General features: G+C 38.6%; 2 long non-coding RNA genes across 2 annotated transcripts; both read right to left on the bottom strand.

Moving 5' to 3' along the window:
* Positions 1-5,187: 5,187 nt before the first annotated feature.
* On the bottom strand, positions 5,188-9,488 carry LOC116992609. Its single transcript, XR_004417083.1, has 3 exons — positions 9,297-9,488; positions 7,523-7,603; positions 5,188-5,291 (listed from the first exon to the last, which is right to left on the bottom strand). It is a non-coding gene; the product is annotated as an uncharacterized LOC116992609 (long non-coding RNA).
* Positions 9,489-11,396: 1,908 nt separating this feature from the next.
* LOC116992599 lies at positions 11,397-14,901 on the bottom strand. The gene is made up of 3 exons (XR_004417081.1): positions 14,535-14,901; positions 13,449-13,695; positions 11,397-12,234 (listed from the first exon to the last, which is right to left on the bottom strand). It is a non-coding gene; the product is annotated as an uncharacterized LOC116992599 (long non-coding RNA).
* Positions 14,902-15,344: the final 443 nt, after the last annotated feature.

The following is a 15,344-nucleotide window of genomic DNA, read 5'->3' as shown; positions in this document are numbered from 1 at the left end:
TTCATTTTTATATCAGGGTTCAGTTTTTCATAAACATCAAGACTTTCTTCAATAATGAGGAACTGAAGTGGGTTCTGCTGTATTTCTGTACTAAATTAAATTGATTTTATAACCTATTCAGTACTCAGAAACACGAAAACAAGTCTTTCTCTGAGTTTACATTGGGTACTTTATGCCTTTAAGGTTGATATATTTTACATAGTGCTTTGCATATTAACTGACAGAGGTTTGATTAGTTTTATTCTTTTCATTCTTTTAAAAAAATCTTTTGCATTGTGTATTATCTCTATTATTAAAAAGTATAAAATCTTCTCTATTAACTTTCCATTATGTTAGAGAAGATTCAACAAAGCCTTTAATTTCTTTTGTCTTACATTATAAACCAGGACAGTTAAGGGGAAGAAGAAAATCTTTCAAGAACATGGTATCTGCTTGTAAATATAATACTGTCATTCATCATTAGAGATAACACACAGGGGTTATAGCTGTGTGAGCTATTTAAAAATCAAAAGCAGCACACTCAGAGTGTAGCCACGTTTGGAGAAGCAGTACATAAAAGCTACCCCTCAAGAACATATCGTTCTGAAGGGTAACCAAATATAATTACTTCATGTGGTGCCACATAATTGAGATGACTTGGAATTCCCCGTCTTGTAGCACTTCTGATCTGTCTCTTAATTTTGACAGAGTAAGGTTAAATCTCCTTCTCCTTTCACGGGTTGGGAAGTACTTCTGGTGCTAAGAATAGCTCATTAAAGGTGGATGGAATGTCTTTTTCTCATGTACATATTAATTTCCATAACACTCAGTCACTGTGTCTTTGCTGGCAGAGTGACATACCTTGCTGCTGTATCAATGAAAACTGAGCTTCTTGTTGGTTAAAACTAGGTGCAATGAAGTAAACATGGGAAATGGAGCAAGAATTTTTTTTTTTAGTATACATTTCTGTTCTAAACTAGTCAGCACCTATTTCTTTTTAGAGAGAATTTGATAATCTGGGACCAGAATTCATCTAGAAAATTGATTGTATCTTTTTTCATGTAACTTGCATGATATTCCCATTACCTGTGGACACTTAGCATACTGCCACTGCTGGACATTTTGACATGGCTATTCAAATGCTATTTTGAGTGATTTTTCTGTGAGGCTATAATTATAAAAACCCAAAAGGAACATTAAATTACTGAACATGTTCTTTTATCAATTTGACAAAATATTCCCAGAAATGTTTCTAAGCATTCACTGACTGGCAGACAGCAATTCCTTTATATCCAGTAGCACTGTCTCCCATGGGATCAGAGCAGTTGCTGGACCTTGCCTCTGCCTAGTCTCTTCATTGCAGTCTTTTTGAGTGACAGGGCTCTGCCCACATGTTACTGTAGCAGAACTCCCCTGAGATGCCCTCCTTTGAACCTGAGGAACCTACAGCATCCCATATTCTTTATTTCTGAATATAAATCTCCTTCTCATGAGTGTATCCCTTTAATATCTGGCTCTCAGTACATCTGATTCTTCCTACTTTGAGTGTCCTACAGCTAGCAGGTTTTGATGAGCCCCAAAGAGGCACCTCTCTGTTTCTAGCCTTATTGACACAGGATGATTTGCCTCTCTCTGACAATTCTCTCTGGGTACCGTAGCTGTGCAGGGACTTGCAATCTCTCCAAGAGCTGTTTTACGGAAGAAAGCAAAATGTTTCTGTATCTTGGGGGAAAGTTTATGCCCTCCAATACATGCAGGAAGCCATCCTGCCAACAGTATGCCAGGCAGTACTGCCAAGAGCCAAGGGTGCCCCACTCGGCATCCACTGTGTTTTTCACTGCTGCTCTGGAGATGCAGCAACCTGGCTGGGTCTGCCCTGAGTTTGGATTGTAAAACTTGAAATTGGAGAGCAAGGCTGTAAACTGGAAAAAGGCTAAGTAAGTCTTTCCTCACTTAACAATTCCACCACTTCGTAAGTCTTCATGTATTCTTGAAAATATTGCCAATCATAGTCTGAGTCTCTGCTTCCTTGATAAATTTCAAGCAAATTCACCATGAAAACATTAAGCAGCTGAAGTGAGATATGTGTAATATTCCTGAAGCAGTTAGTCCCCAAAGTTCCAGTCAAGTCAGAGGCACTCACCCTGCTGGTTAGCTTTCACTCAGCACAAGGAAGGATCAAATTATTACTCCTTTACTAGCTGTTAGAAAACCTCAGCCTAGGTTTATTTTAACTACTGCATCAACTAAACATAATTGTTTGTAACAGGATGATTCTTAGTAGTATTACAGATGGCAAAAAGAAATTTTTTAGAGGACCTGGTTCTTTAGCCACCCTAGGCAGCAATTTTCTGTTTCTTCTCAAAGAAACATCTGTGGGAGAAAGGGGGCAGTCTGAGGCCTCAGAAGAGTTCTCAAAGCCCAGCTCACAGATAAGACAATTTACTGTAATTCATTTCCTAATCTACTTCATACTGCTCTACAGCATTATTCATTCTTCTCACCCTTAGGACTTAATTTTTTTTTTAGCCTGCCATACCAAAAGGCAAGTTACAGACCTTATTTAATCCTGAAGAGCAGGGATGTTAATTGGGTTGAAAATGGTAATGATGCATCTAATTCTGTCTTATCTACACTGCTCATCCTGCTCTCAGGACACCTGAGTGTACCTGCATCCCTGAACAGAGGCTTGAACACGTATTTTTCTGTGTTACACTCAGCTTCTCCCTTGACCCATTATCAATGGCACATTACCCAGTGACTCAAATATGAATCCCATATTTCCTCTCATTCTATTTCTGACTAAGAGTAGGTACATGCTCGAAACATTTTTGATGTATATTGCCTCAGCTAAAGCATAATTAGCTTCATGAAAAAGAAGTGGGTTAACCAGCTCCACCTTAGCTGAAACCACTGTCACCTTTACATTTCAGACTTTTATTTGGTTCTTCAGCTATTTCAATTACCAGTCAAGGAGGGATTTAAGTCTGCAGCATAATAATACTTGCAATTACTAGTAAATAGCATTTCACAGCACTAACCAGTCTGTCCTTACTACATCCATTTCAGGTAGGCAAATAAATGTTATTATCCTCATTTTACAAACACATTGATTAAGTGACTTACGTAAAGGCCACACATCAATTTCAATGTCAGTGGCAAGATTAGCACAGAGAAACTTCTGCATTGCAGATACAGAAAAATGTGATTTGTATTATCAAGCCCACCCCCTTTCAGAAACAATCATTTTTCTGCTGTGTTGTCAAATAGCATTTACCCTCTTCACATCCCCCATATGTTTTGTCCACCTCAAGCTGCTCCCTGCTAATGGCTCAAAAAGCTTCCTAAATATGTCTTTAACACGGCAAACTTTTCTGTCTGCCTCCTGCTTTTAACACAAGGGTTGGAAAACACTGGCTGGAGAACCTGTGAAACTCCCACAGTGGTGGCTGAGCCTATGGAAGCAGAAGGCAAGGGAAGGGAAGGGGGAAAGGGGCTGATGCTGCTCTCCAAAAGGCAATGTCAAGATGAGTAATGATAAGAGGAAGCAGCAGGAGGAGAATTAGATAGAAATTAGTATGATCTTTTAAAATCTCATTTTAAGAGATTTTTTGCCCCTCCAACAAAGCAAATTTTCAATTTTAAGGTTGTGTACAACAGGTACAATTCTCTTTTGTACTGCTGTTTTAGCTACTGTTTGGAAATTGTGGTGATTGAATTGGTAAGACTGGAAGCTGAGTCTTCACCTCTAAAACACAGTAGCAACTCTAGTCTTCAGTCTGCTGAGCTATTGGGAAAATTTCTCTATTTTAAAACCCCTTCTTTTGAACTTGGAAGGAGTTTTGGTTTTGATCTCTGTTGTCTGGTTTATACAGACAGTCTGTCTGTTCACTGTCTGCTAGGTCTGTTCGCCACCTAACTGATGAGTACAGACCTTTCTGCCTGCATGAAGTTATAACAAATAATTTCACAACAGCAAAAATCTGTTAAACATTTCTAAGTGTCTAAATGCAAAAATCTTCTTTGACAGTTATTTCTAAGGAGAAATATGTATTTCTATGCATGTTTTCCTATATATATATATGTTGCTACATTTGTTTCCCCTCCAGAAAGGTCTTCCTATCTGGAAAAACAAACAAAACAGGGAAACTCAGGACAGCACTTTTTACAGCTAATTAAGGCTGTCTGTATGTAAGAGTGGCAACCTTTTGTTGTGATTTAGGTACAGGTCACAAGATCTTCATGATTCAGCTTCTAAATGTGATGCCAAAAAATTAAAATAACCGTAAACCTTTTGAACCACAGCAGTTCAGTTCCTCAGCAGATTCACAAAGCTACCATTAGAGCCCACGGTGTCATCTGCCAACACCTGACCTAGTTGTTGAAGCTGATCCTGTGACAATTTCTGAAAGCTGATATGTTGAAAAACTGTTGAGCATTTATGATAGATACTGGTATTTGAGAGCAGACTCCAAGGCATGAATTATATTCTTAATAAGCAGACATGACAAAGTCAAATTTAGAAGTAGAATGTTAACTAGTTGCCAAGTTTTTAACTGAAGGGCATTTCTTCCTTTTTTTTCCTTTTAAACCATGTGAATGTAGACACAAGAAATGTGTGAACTTACCTTCAAAATACCTCAAATATTAACCATATGAATTAAACATATGCCTTTTTCTGACTTTTAAAAGATTATTTCTTGCATAAAGCTAACATCATTCAATTTATTGCTTGTGAGTCACCTGTAGATTGCACTATCAGAATTATTCAATAGGTTTATGCCTGCCAGAATTTTATATTAGCTCCATTATTCACTAACCGTTAAAAAAAAAGCATATTTTTAAACGAATGCTTAAGCATGGGTGTTTTCTTGTCACTTCATTGGCTTGTCTTCTGTGCAATTCTAGTCCTTATTCTTCCACAATTATTAAGGTGTCATACAGAGAAATTATAAGTTTAGCTGCATCAAACTGTGATAGAGGGTTAATCTTGCATAGGGAAAAAGCAAAACATGGCTGGATGGGCAAAGATGCGATTATGTGTTCTGAAGCCTGATAAATATTGTATCATGCCACAATTTAAGATGCTCAAGGGCTTCACAACCTTAATTGCATTTTAATCATGGCAACTCTGTTCAATTATGTACTTTGGGTTCTTCAAAAATAAAGCACTTCAGTCTTTGAAAAGAAATCATATCTCACCTGCAGGGCTGCTGCCCTATTTTCTTCAGGGGTAGTTCTGGGTGCTGAGAAATGCAGACCAAAGGCATGTGCATTGGAGAAAAACAGCATAACTGGAAATACAATCAAGACTGTAATAAGAGGAAATAATATGGTAAACACTAAAATAACAGAAGAGAGTGTTTTCTTGAAAATGGGGCATTCTCTTCAGTTTGCATGCTCTGCAGAGCCAGTAGCACCTAGTGCTTGCTGAAGTGCATTACACTGCACAGTGGGAACCTCATTTGAGGTTGATCCTTAGCTAATACCACGAACACCACTGTTGGAAAGGAGGTTTTGCTTTCTTTCTGTTTTGTAATTTATTTTACTGAGCATCTCCTAAATTCTGTTCTACCTCCTTGCTAAAAGAAATTAATGATTTTGACGAGGCACTTCAAATTCAATCTACTAAAGCACTTAGAAGCATGCCTATGTCTTCTGAAACTTTTAACACTTTCATTACCCTTGGTGAAACTCCTCAAATTATTCAGTCACAGGCACACTTTACTGTTTCACTGGATTACGACTTTAGCCATTTTTTCTTTCTTAGTATTTATTTCTGTGACGTGTTTTATTTTCACCTCCAGTGGATTGATGATACTTCAACACTTTATTATGGTTTTTGGCTCAGTTTTCTTACTCATATGTTCACAGATAACTTGTGTATTTCATTCACTTCCAGAAGTCCATTCATTATTTTAATAAATACCTCAAGTGAGAGATAAAATTAATTATTCAGCCATGCTTTGAAAAGAAATTAAAATTATCTAGTGAACATAAAGTCTGGGGCAGAAAGCTTTATTTTCACTTTAAGGAGCCCCTGCAAACAAAAGTATTGTGTTTGTCCAGAAGCACAACATGTGCAGCAATTGTTAGTGGAATTCTCTTTACTTCTCATGTGTGAGAAGTCAGGCCTAGCTGATCAAAACACTCCCTTGTGGCCTTAAAAGTCTCTGATGAATTTTGAAGCATCAGATCAATGATATGTTATCTTTGTTTCAAAAGAGCAATCCTCTGTGATCATTACTGCTGTGCTAGCTGATCATTTTAAATTAACATAACACAAAACAATTTCACAAAATCAATTCACATTCTTCTCTCCAGAGTTCTAATTTTAAACATGGGAAAAGTGGAGTCAGAAAATGGCTGTGTGCAGGAATAAGGTGCCTTACATTTCCCAACCAACAACTCTTGTGGGTTGGCCATGCCTGGAGGCCAGGACACTCTTTCACTCCCCTCCTCACCTGGACAGGGGAATTATAACTGAAAGTTCATGGATTGGGATAAGGACAGGGAGAAATCACAAATTGATTACTGTCTTGGGCCAAACAGACTCAGCTTGGGAAAATTTATTTGATGTATTGCCAATCAAATCAGACTAGGATAAAAAGAAATAAAACATCAATCTTGAAACATGTTTCCCCCTTTCTTGTTTCCAGGCTCACCTTAACTCCCAATTTTGTCAACCTCCTCCCCTCCAGCAGTGCAGGGAGACAGGGAATGGAGTCTGAAATCAGTTTATCACATCTCTGCCACACCTTCCTCCTCCGGGGGAGCAATCCTCACACTGTCCCTGTTCCAGGGTGGGGTCCCTTTCATGGGTGGCAGTCCTCCACAGTCTTCTCCAATGTGAGTCTTTTCCATGGGCTGCAGTCCTTCAGGAACATGCTACCCCAACATGAGGCTCTTGTGGGGCCACAAGTCCTGCCAGAAAACCAGCTCCAGCACAGGGTCACAGGTCCCTGCCAGGACCCTGCTCCAGTACAGGTTGCCCATGGAGTTTACAGCTTCTTCCAGGCATCCTCCTGCTCTAGAATGGATCCTCCCTGGGCTGCAGGTGGATCTCTGCACCCCTGTGCCCTCCATGGGCTGCAGGGAATTTCTGCTCCAGTTCCTGGAGCACCTCCTGCCCCTCCTTCTGTACTGACCCTGGTGTCTGCAGAGCTGTTCCTCTCACACATTCTCACTCTCTCTCTGGCTGTCACTGACTGTCACTGTACACATTTTTTCCACCTTCTTGAATATGTTACCCCCTTATATCTCTGGTGGGCTCAGCCTTGCTTAGTCCATCCTGGAGCCACCTGGAGTTGGCACTATGGAACATGGAGCAAGCTTCCAGCAGGTTCTCACAGCAGTCACCCCTGTAGCCCTCGCTGCACCAGAACCTGGCCAACCCAATACACCCTCCATTATCTCGTGGTGCTTTTCAGATAAATGATTTCATGTAACTCTCAACTTCTGAAGGGATTTGAAGGTTATTGTGTTCCATTCATTTCCAAGTAGATTGGATACTAAAAATAAAAAGTAATGATTCAGAGCTTACCTTTCCTGAATCTGGAGCTGAAATGGTAAATATTTAATGAGGGAAACTCTTTCCCAAATTTTTGTTCTTCTTTGTCCTTCCCTGTAATAAAAAGCAAAATTAATTTCTGAGGACACAGCTGTAGGTACCACACTCATGGACAATCATGTTCCCATAGTATAGATGCACAATCCCCATCCTGCAAAAACCTGTGAGGATGAAAATAGCTCCAAAAAAGACAGTGAGAAAATAATTGAAGAGCTGCTGTTCACTTTGGAAAAAAAAAAAATCATCCAGATATACAACTTTTCCTTTCATGCAATGCAATGGCCTCAATTGCAAAAGCCTGTCCCCATATACTTTACTGTCTGGATATCACTGGAACTTTTACAAACAATATATATATATATATATGTATTTTGCAGATTACAGTAGCTACTTAAAAAATATATATAAAAAATATATATACAAAATTACCAGCCATGTACTTGGGAGCAGAGGGCACAGTGCAGCATTTGTCCTGTTGCCTGCTTTTCAAACAAGGAAAAAGGCAAAGCCACAAGGCTGACAGTCCTTGTGCTTTCCTTGCAAGGTCTGAATAGCTGAATATAATTTGTTTCTAATTCTCATTGTTAAAAGACATTTGCCTAGAAGAAAAAACCTATTAGGAGGAAACAGATGATGCTTTGTGCATAACCAAGTGAACAAAGGAATCTTTTTACTAGGATCCATCATCTCAAGGAAACGCTGCAGCTCCTTTGGAAAATTTCTCTCAGAATAGCACAATATCTTTGGCTCAAGGTAAGAGATAAATAAGGGTGTGCCAGCAGGGAGAAGTGTGAATAGGGAGTACAAGGGAGCAAGTTGGAATAAAATTGCCGAGCTGGATATTTCAGCTCCCTCTCCAATCATCTTCCCACACTGTCAGGTCCGCACAGGCTTGTGCTCAGATCCTTGGTTTCTGAACAATTTCAAAGACTTTTTTTTTTTTTCCCTTAAGATGGAAAAATAATATTTTGTAGAAAGTAGCTGGCATAGAAACAGCAAGTCTCTACAAATCTTTATTGATCCTAACAGCTCCCTGCCAAAAGAAAAAGCACAAACCATAGGCACCGCAAGTCCAAAGGAGTTCTAAAAAAAAATTACACGTAGGAAATAGCAAGGGTGCTCTCTGGGCCTCTCCACTCCATGAGGAGATAATGTCAGCTGGGCTGAGGATAATCTCAATTCAACAGCCCTGGAGCTCAGATTGCCTGTCCTGCTTCCTATCTGCCCTTCCCTGGCAGCACAGCCAGGGTGGAGCCTTGGCAGGGAACGTGTGCTCAGACAGCTCAGTACGTGCACACAGCTCAGGATGCCCATCGTGTGCTAATCCAGCCTGCAGAACTCAGCAGAATCATGCAAACCAAACTGTACCCTGAAAATCCTCTACTCACACATAAACTGATTTTCCCATCACTACTGTAAGAAGATACTATCATTGTCCTTTTGCTCTGCCAAGCACAAGGACGTCTTTCAGGCTAGTAGCATGAAGATAGAGATTCCTGTCTTTCAAGAAGCAGTTAACAGAGTACATCACTAGTAAAAGACACAGCACAGAGCACAAATGCGTGTACACAACCACCATGGGACACACTGAAGATGTCTGACTGCTGAAGGCATCCTGAAGATCAGCATGGTGCAAAACTCACTTTGGCATCTGCTGCGATAACCAGAGCTAGCTACTCTTCAGCTCCTGATGCTGAATTGCCAGAGTAATTAATTTTAAAGATACCTTAAGAGCATCTGCACTCACCTGCAGGTCACACATCATAGAGGTATGTTATGGATGATGTCATGGCTGTTCTTCTGAATTTGACTTTTTCCCCTCAAGTATACTACAGCTGGAATTGTAATGATTCTCTCTGGTCCAGATCAGTTCTAAAAGGTAAACTTGCATCCATAATTAGATTTTAGTTTAATTTCTATAGTAGATGTAAAAAACAACACATGAAGTTCACAACAAGATCTGGATTTCCTTAAAAATCATAAATTATTTAATATTTCTTGATTATTTCTAGTTCAAATCTTGGGGTATTTCCTAGAATATTCTTGTACCTGACAAATGTATTTTCTCAATAACTTGGACTGCAAGTTTTTCTTACCTATTGCTTTCCAAATTCTGTCAAGGTGAAACAAACATGAATGTGAACAAACATGAAGGTGAATAAACTCTTTATAAAGAGATAAAATGTAATTTTTTTCTGACAAATGTATTTGCACTGTGAGACTTACGATGCTTTGGGAAGGCTGAGTGGATGAAAGCTGCAATTTTTAATTAACTGGCTGTTTTACCAAGGCATGGTAGGAAAACAAGATGTTTACATGCTTTACTTTTCTAACATGTATTTCTCTGCATTTGGGGGAGGGCAAGAGGAAGCTTACAGAATGTTAGAAAGACCCAAGAGGAACAATCTTAATGGAACACTTATAGCTTCATTTTACCCGTCAAAGGATGCCAGCCCAGGTTATGTCTGTTGGATCTGTATTCCTTGGCTAGGAATGTAACATTTAATTTCTTTAATCTCTCCCAAGACAGAGTAATGATGTTACCAAACCCTTCCAAACCTTGTGAGCTACTCACAACAATATTATTAGTGCTATTACTTTGTCTCTTCCTTACAAAAAAATGGGTGATTTGGGAGTCCAGGCATGAAAGTCAAAGCGCCAGAGATACTCAGGGGTGCTTGTATCTGCTTCCTTCTGCAGGCTCAACAGCCACTGCTTGAGCTGAAGAGAAGACTGGGTTTTGTATTCCCAGATGGAGAATTTTCAGAATTTCGTGCTAATCAAACAGTGTGCATGGCTCCAGGTTACAGCCAGTCACATATCACACACAGTCGACTGTTGATTGTTTTTGTTGTTTAGCTGCTTGAAAGTCTGTGTGTCTAAGGCAGATGTAACACTGTTTGGAAGGTCCTTTTGCGACACCAGTCGTACTTACAACTTCAAGTAAGTAATACTGTGCCTCATTACGTCCTTGTGCAAAATCGGAGGAAAAGGAGGAAATTGTTTTACAAAACTGTACAACAAAAGAAGGAAAGAACCCAATCCCTCCCTCCTTTCTCCCAGCAGCCTCCCTGTCTCCTGGACCAACTTGAGGAGAAGCTGGGTGACTATGGGCTCACTGAAGTGCATTTGTTTGCATTGTCTTGTCAGGAATTTAATTTCACAACATCACATGCGACCAAAACAAGCATGTCATTGCAATTTAACATGCATTTTGTCGGCATGTTCTGTATCTCATTAAAGTCTCATCTCCTTAGACAGTACCATATGCTACTCATCTGTAGCAAAGCTCTTAAATGTAATGAAAAAGGTATCATTGCAATTGAGAAATGAACTGCTGACCAGTAACCTACAGATATCCTAATTCTTCTGCACCATTGAAAGAAACAATATTGCAAAAGAAAACCTCTCACATCATTGTCTTACAGGAAAAAAAGTATCGGCCTTAGAGATGCTTCTCAGTCATTCTAGTGTCATTACAGGACCCTCAGACCACCAGACAGAGCTGTGTCAATGTGTAGGGCAAAAATCAATTTCTAACTTTGTTTTTTTCAACTGAGAAGAAAGTTATACCATACTGAACATCTCTGTTTTCAAAAATACTAATTAAAGTTAAAATATTCTGAAAGAAATTTGAGACCATCAAGCCACCTTTTAAGCCTGTTGATAGTTTTTTTTTTCTCCTGGATTTTTATCACTTTTGAGTAATGATAGGAATTTTAGCTGTTTTTCTGACAAGGGGTAAATACACAGATAGTTTTTTTTAAACTGATAATTTTAAAGGACTAATATATTAGTCATAGCAAGTTTTATTTAGTCATTATTCATTATAACTAGTCATTATAAAACAAAAATAAAAGAGTTAGTGGTAAAAGAGATTAATCAGCTTCTGTCCTCTGAAGATAATTATGAGAAATCAATGTGAAAAGCAAATGGATTAGGTAACAAACCAAGTTTACACACAGGATCAGGAGGACAGGCTACTCAGGATGGCTGTTGGTAATACAAATGTGTGTCACTTTGCTGTTAGCAGCACTCACCTACCACAGGAACTGGTTTGAGCCTGTGCTGGCTGCAGCCACCCACCCTGAAAGGCAAAACTTTGTGGGTCACTGTCAGTGGGAGTTCCAATTAAACAAAGCCAACTTTTACCCCTTCAGTTTTAACAACAGCTTCTTGAAGCCATGTATCTTGACTACAGTGCATCACTAATTAAATCTAAATTAAATTTTACTGAGCAGATTGCCAGGGCCTAATTTTTCATCTGTGATAAATGCAACTTCCTGGTGCTGACTACATGTTCACTAAAGACAAAGATCCACTGAAGAACAAATAATTTTGGCCTTTCTTGGTGTGTTAGGTTACACCACAAAATTTGAGCTGGTAGCTTTCTTTGGATAGTCAGTATAATGCACATTTATATTTAGGCAGACATTTTAACTGTACATACCATAAAGTAAGTTTGAAGCTAAGTCCTTAAGATTAAAAAATAGTCACATATTCAAAATTAAACTTTTCCATGGTTCTTTGGTGGCAGTTTCTTTAAAAAACTTCTTTTTCCTACATCTTCTTCTATCAAAGCTCAATAAATGGGCTAATGGTGCTTTATTAATGGTTCCCTTGGTCTCATTGAAGTTTTTTTCTTTCTTTCTGTTAGTATAATCTATCTTTTGCATGCCTTCTATCTGAAAAAAATTGTACAGAATTAGATGGACCTTTATAAAAGAGCACAACTTAATGTTAAGTTTTAATTAAGCAGTCTTTTTCATTCATTATTTTTTATCCTAAGAGGCTCTAAATCATAGTCTGTTTCTGGCTGAATATACATAGATTACTGCCTTATTTTATCTTTATATTTATATATTCACTTTGAATGAACTTGGAGGAAGCTTAAAAAGTTTCTGAGGATCACATATAAATTATTTCTCATATGCTCCTTTTCTGTAAACACTGAATGAATAAAGTCATTTTGCCAGACAAACCCTGTAAAAACTAATTACCAATTCATTAATCATTGACAACAAATTAGTATTGTGAAGACAAAATGACTTCATTCTTGTGAAAACACCAATTTCTCTATAAAATTTGAAAGATGAAGGATGATTTTATGTGCCTCAGTTTCTGAATGCCCAGCTTAAAGTTGAAAGGCACAGAGTGGCATCTGGAAAACAAGGTTCTCTAGATGTAGTCAATGGATGGGTCTAATTTGTGCAGTGTGTGGTGGTGAGGAGTGTGGTGATGCTTCAGCTCCTGCCACAATAAAAGGTCACTTCCTTGGCTTTGCTTATAATTATCAGTCTTCCTTACAGCCTGTCTAAAGCATCTGCCTGTGCTTTGTTCAGGCTGTCAGCTAGTCTGAAATCCTTAAGCAATCTTGACTATTAATAATTAGCATTTATTCTGGATTTATTATATAAAATTATTAAGAAATTTCTATTCCAGATGTCTAAACAAAGCTATTTCCCATGAATGATGCTCCCTGGAAAAAAAAAAAAAAAGAGTGAATTAATACCATGCATCTTTTATAAATGATAAGAAACTGATTCTTAAATAAAGATGCTTACATCTGCCTCTTGCTCCAGATGGTGCAATTTAGCTGCCTATGTGGGTTTTGGTTTTAAACAAATACTTAATCCACCAATTGTCATATCAAGAATTCTCCATTTCTCACAGCTGAAGCCTAAACTGCATTGCTGCTTTAATTCTCAGAACAGGGAGTTTCATGTCTCACAGGTCAAAAGTACAAGGAAAAAAAAAATATTTTTAATATTTCAGTGCAGCAGCCACACTTGTAAAATTGCCTGATACTGTACCCTCCTGTTACTAGCAAAAAATTCAGGCAGCAAACTTAATCTAAAATTCCCACAAGGTCCCACAGTATGCAGGCAGTAGGGCAGACCTGAAGCAACTTTTTTTTTTCCTCCTTTTCTTCCACATCACCCGATCACTGAGTTTCCATTTCTGTTCCAGCCCCTGGGAGTATCAGTTCCAGCTTACAGCAAATCCTCCAACGTAGCAATGCTGTGTCCTTGTCCTAAAATCTGCCCAGGAGGAAGCAGTGAGCAGGCTGCAGCCTTCTGCCAGGGACAGACAGGTGCTGGATGCTGTTTTCCTGGGAGAACCACAGTGGAGTGGCACAGCTCCTCCTGGGGAAACCAGAAAAAAACCCAGTGTGTATAGGATATCCTGTAGGAATATGAAAAGCACAGCATGCATGGTTTGACAAGGTCCTAGCAAAGTTATGGCCCAGATCCACCATATGAGGCGAGTTTGTAGAGATCTTTGGATGAGATTCACCTGTTTGCTGGCATGATAAGCAGAGATATCCCTCTGCTATGCCATGCTGTGGCAGCAAGTTTTGCCTTTACTGCCAAATATCATCTTTTGAAATAACACTAAATTCTAAAAAGTTATAGAATTATTGCATTTCGATTTTTTTTTTAGAATCGTATTCTTATAATACCAAATTCTTAGACTGATTTTAAAACTTGCAATTGTCTTGAGACTTTCATAATAAAATCAATGTGCAGTTTGAGTGAACTCATTACTAGCTAGATAAAAAAAAGAGTAAGTGAATGCTTTTCCAATTATTATGATAAAAAAGTGATTGGAAATCTCTGGTTTAAGGAGCTTGAGGGAAAAAAATTACAACTGCTTTCCACTATTTAAATGAAAAACTTAAATCTACTTCACTGAATTTTACTCACAGAGTAATTTTGGAGCCAGAAATAATTAAATAATTAGAGAGGTAATATTTAAATGAAGATAATTTTTTATTTATTGTTTCTTTGTAAGTTTCTTTACTATTGTTGAGGGTTTTGTTTTTGGTGGTTTTTTTTTTTTTTTGGTTTCCATCTGATTTTTTATTTTTTTAATTAAGATAAGAAAAACACTTGGAATAACTTAAACCCGGCTTGGTTTACTTCTTTGTTAGCTAAACTGATATGTACTTTTATTGTTAATCTTTCTCCAAAGATAGAAATACCTTTATTCTCATTTGTCCAGGAGAAATTGTGAGGAGGGTAGCTACAGCTACCTAATCTTGAGGCTGTGTGCTGAGTATCCAGAATTTTTTACAATAGTGGACATTGGATCTGATTTTGGCTGCAGTTACTGGCAGAGCTGTTTCAAAAAGGAGTAGTCCCATGATCCCTAAAAATATGCAAATAAAAGCCATGGCACTATAGGCAACCAAGAGATTTGGGATTATATTTTAAACTTAGGTCTGTTCTAAGTAATTTTCCTACAGCTAAAACATCTAACCAAAACTACTGGGATGGCTTAGTGGAAATCCAGTAATTCCTTAGGCTGATAGCCAGATGAGAACCAGTCCTGCTAAGCAGCTCCCTGTTTAAATGAGTAGTGCAAGATCAGGGACACTTTAGGAAACTCTTCCTGGCCACCTCGTGGCTAGTGGTATCTTTTTTCCACCTTCTGCAGCTGACTGGCTGTAGGAATGTGTTTTTAACAATGGAGAAGTAGCCCCTCTGTGGGTGTTAAACTGCAGGGAAGAGCACCCCATGTCAGCTCAGGGGCACCTGCCAGCTGCACAAGAGCCCTTCTTGGAAAAGGAGCCTGGGTCTGACTAAGCACTGGGTCACAGTTCACACTGCAGATGCTGATAGAATTCTTTGCTGTGGGCATGGTTTTAACTTCCTGACACTGACAGACACCTGTGCCTCTTTGCCTGGGATAACTAACTCAAAATGCCTAAACCCAAGTCTAGAGCCTTTGCAAAGCCAGCTTAAATTAAAATCATACTCTCCCCTGGCTTTTCATACAGCTTACAAAGACA

The sequence above is a fragment of the Catharus ustulatus genome, chromosome 2, assembly GCF_009819885.2.
Source record: "Catharus ustulatus isolate bCatUst1 chromosome 2, bCatUst1.pri.v2, whole genome shotgun sequence".
Lineage (NCBI taxonomy): Eukaryota > Metazoa > Chordata > Aves > Passeriformes > Turdidae > Catharus > Catharus ustulatus.
The sequence above is the reverse complement of the archived record's forward strand: the minus strand, read 5'-3'. Positions and strand labels throughout refer to the sequence as shown.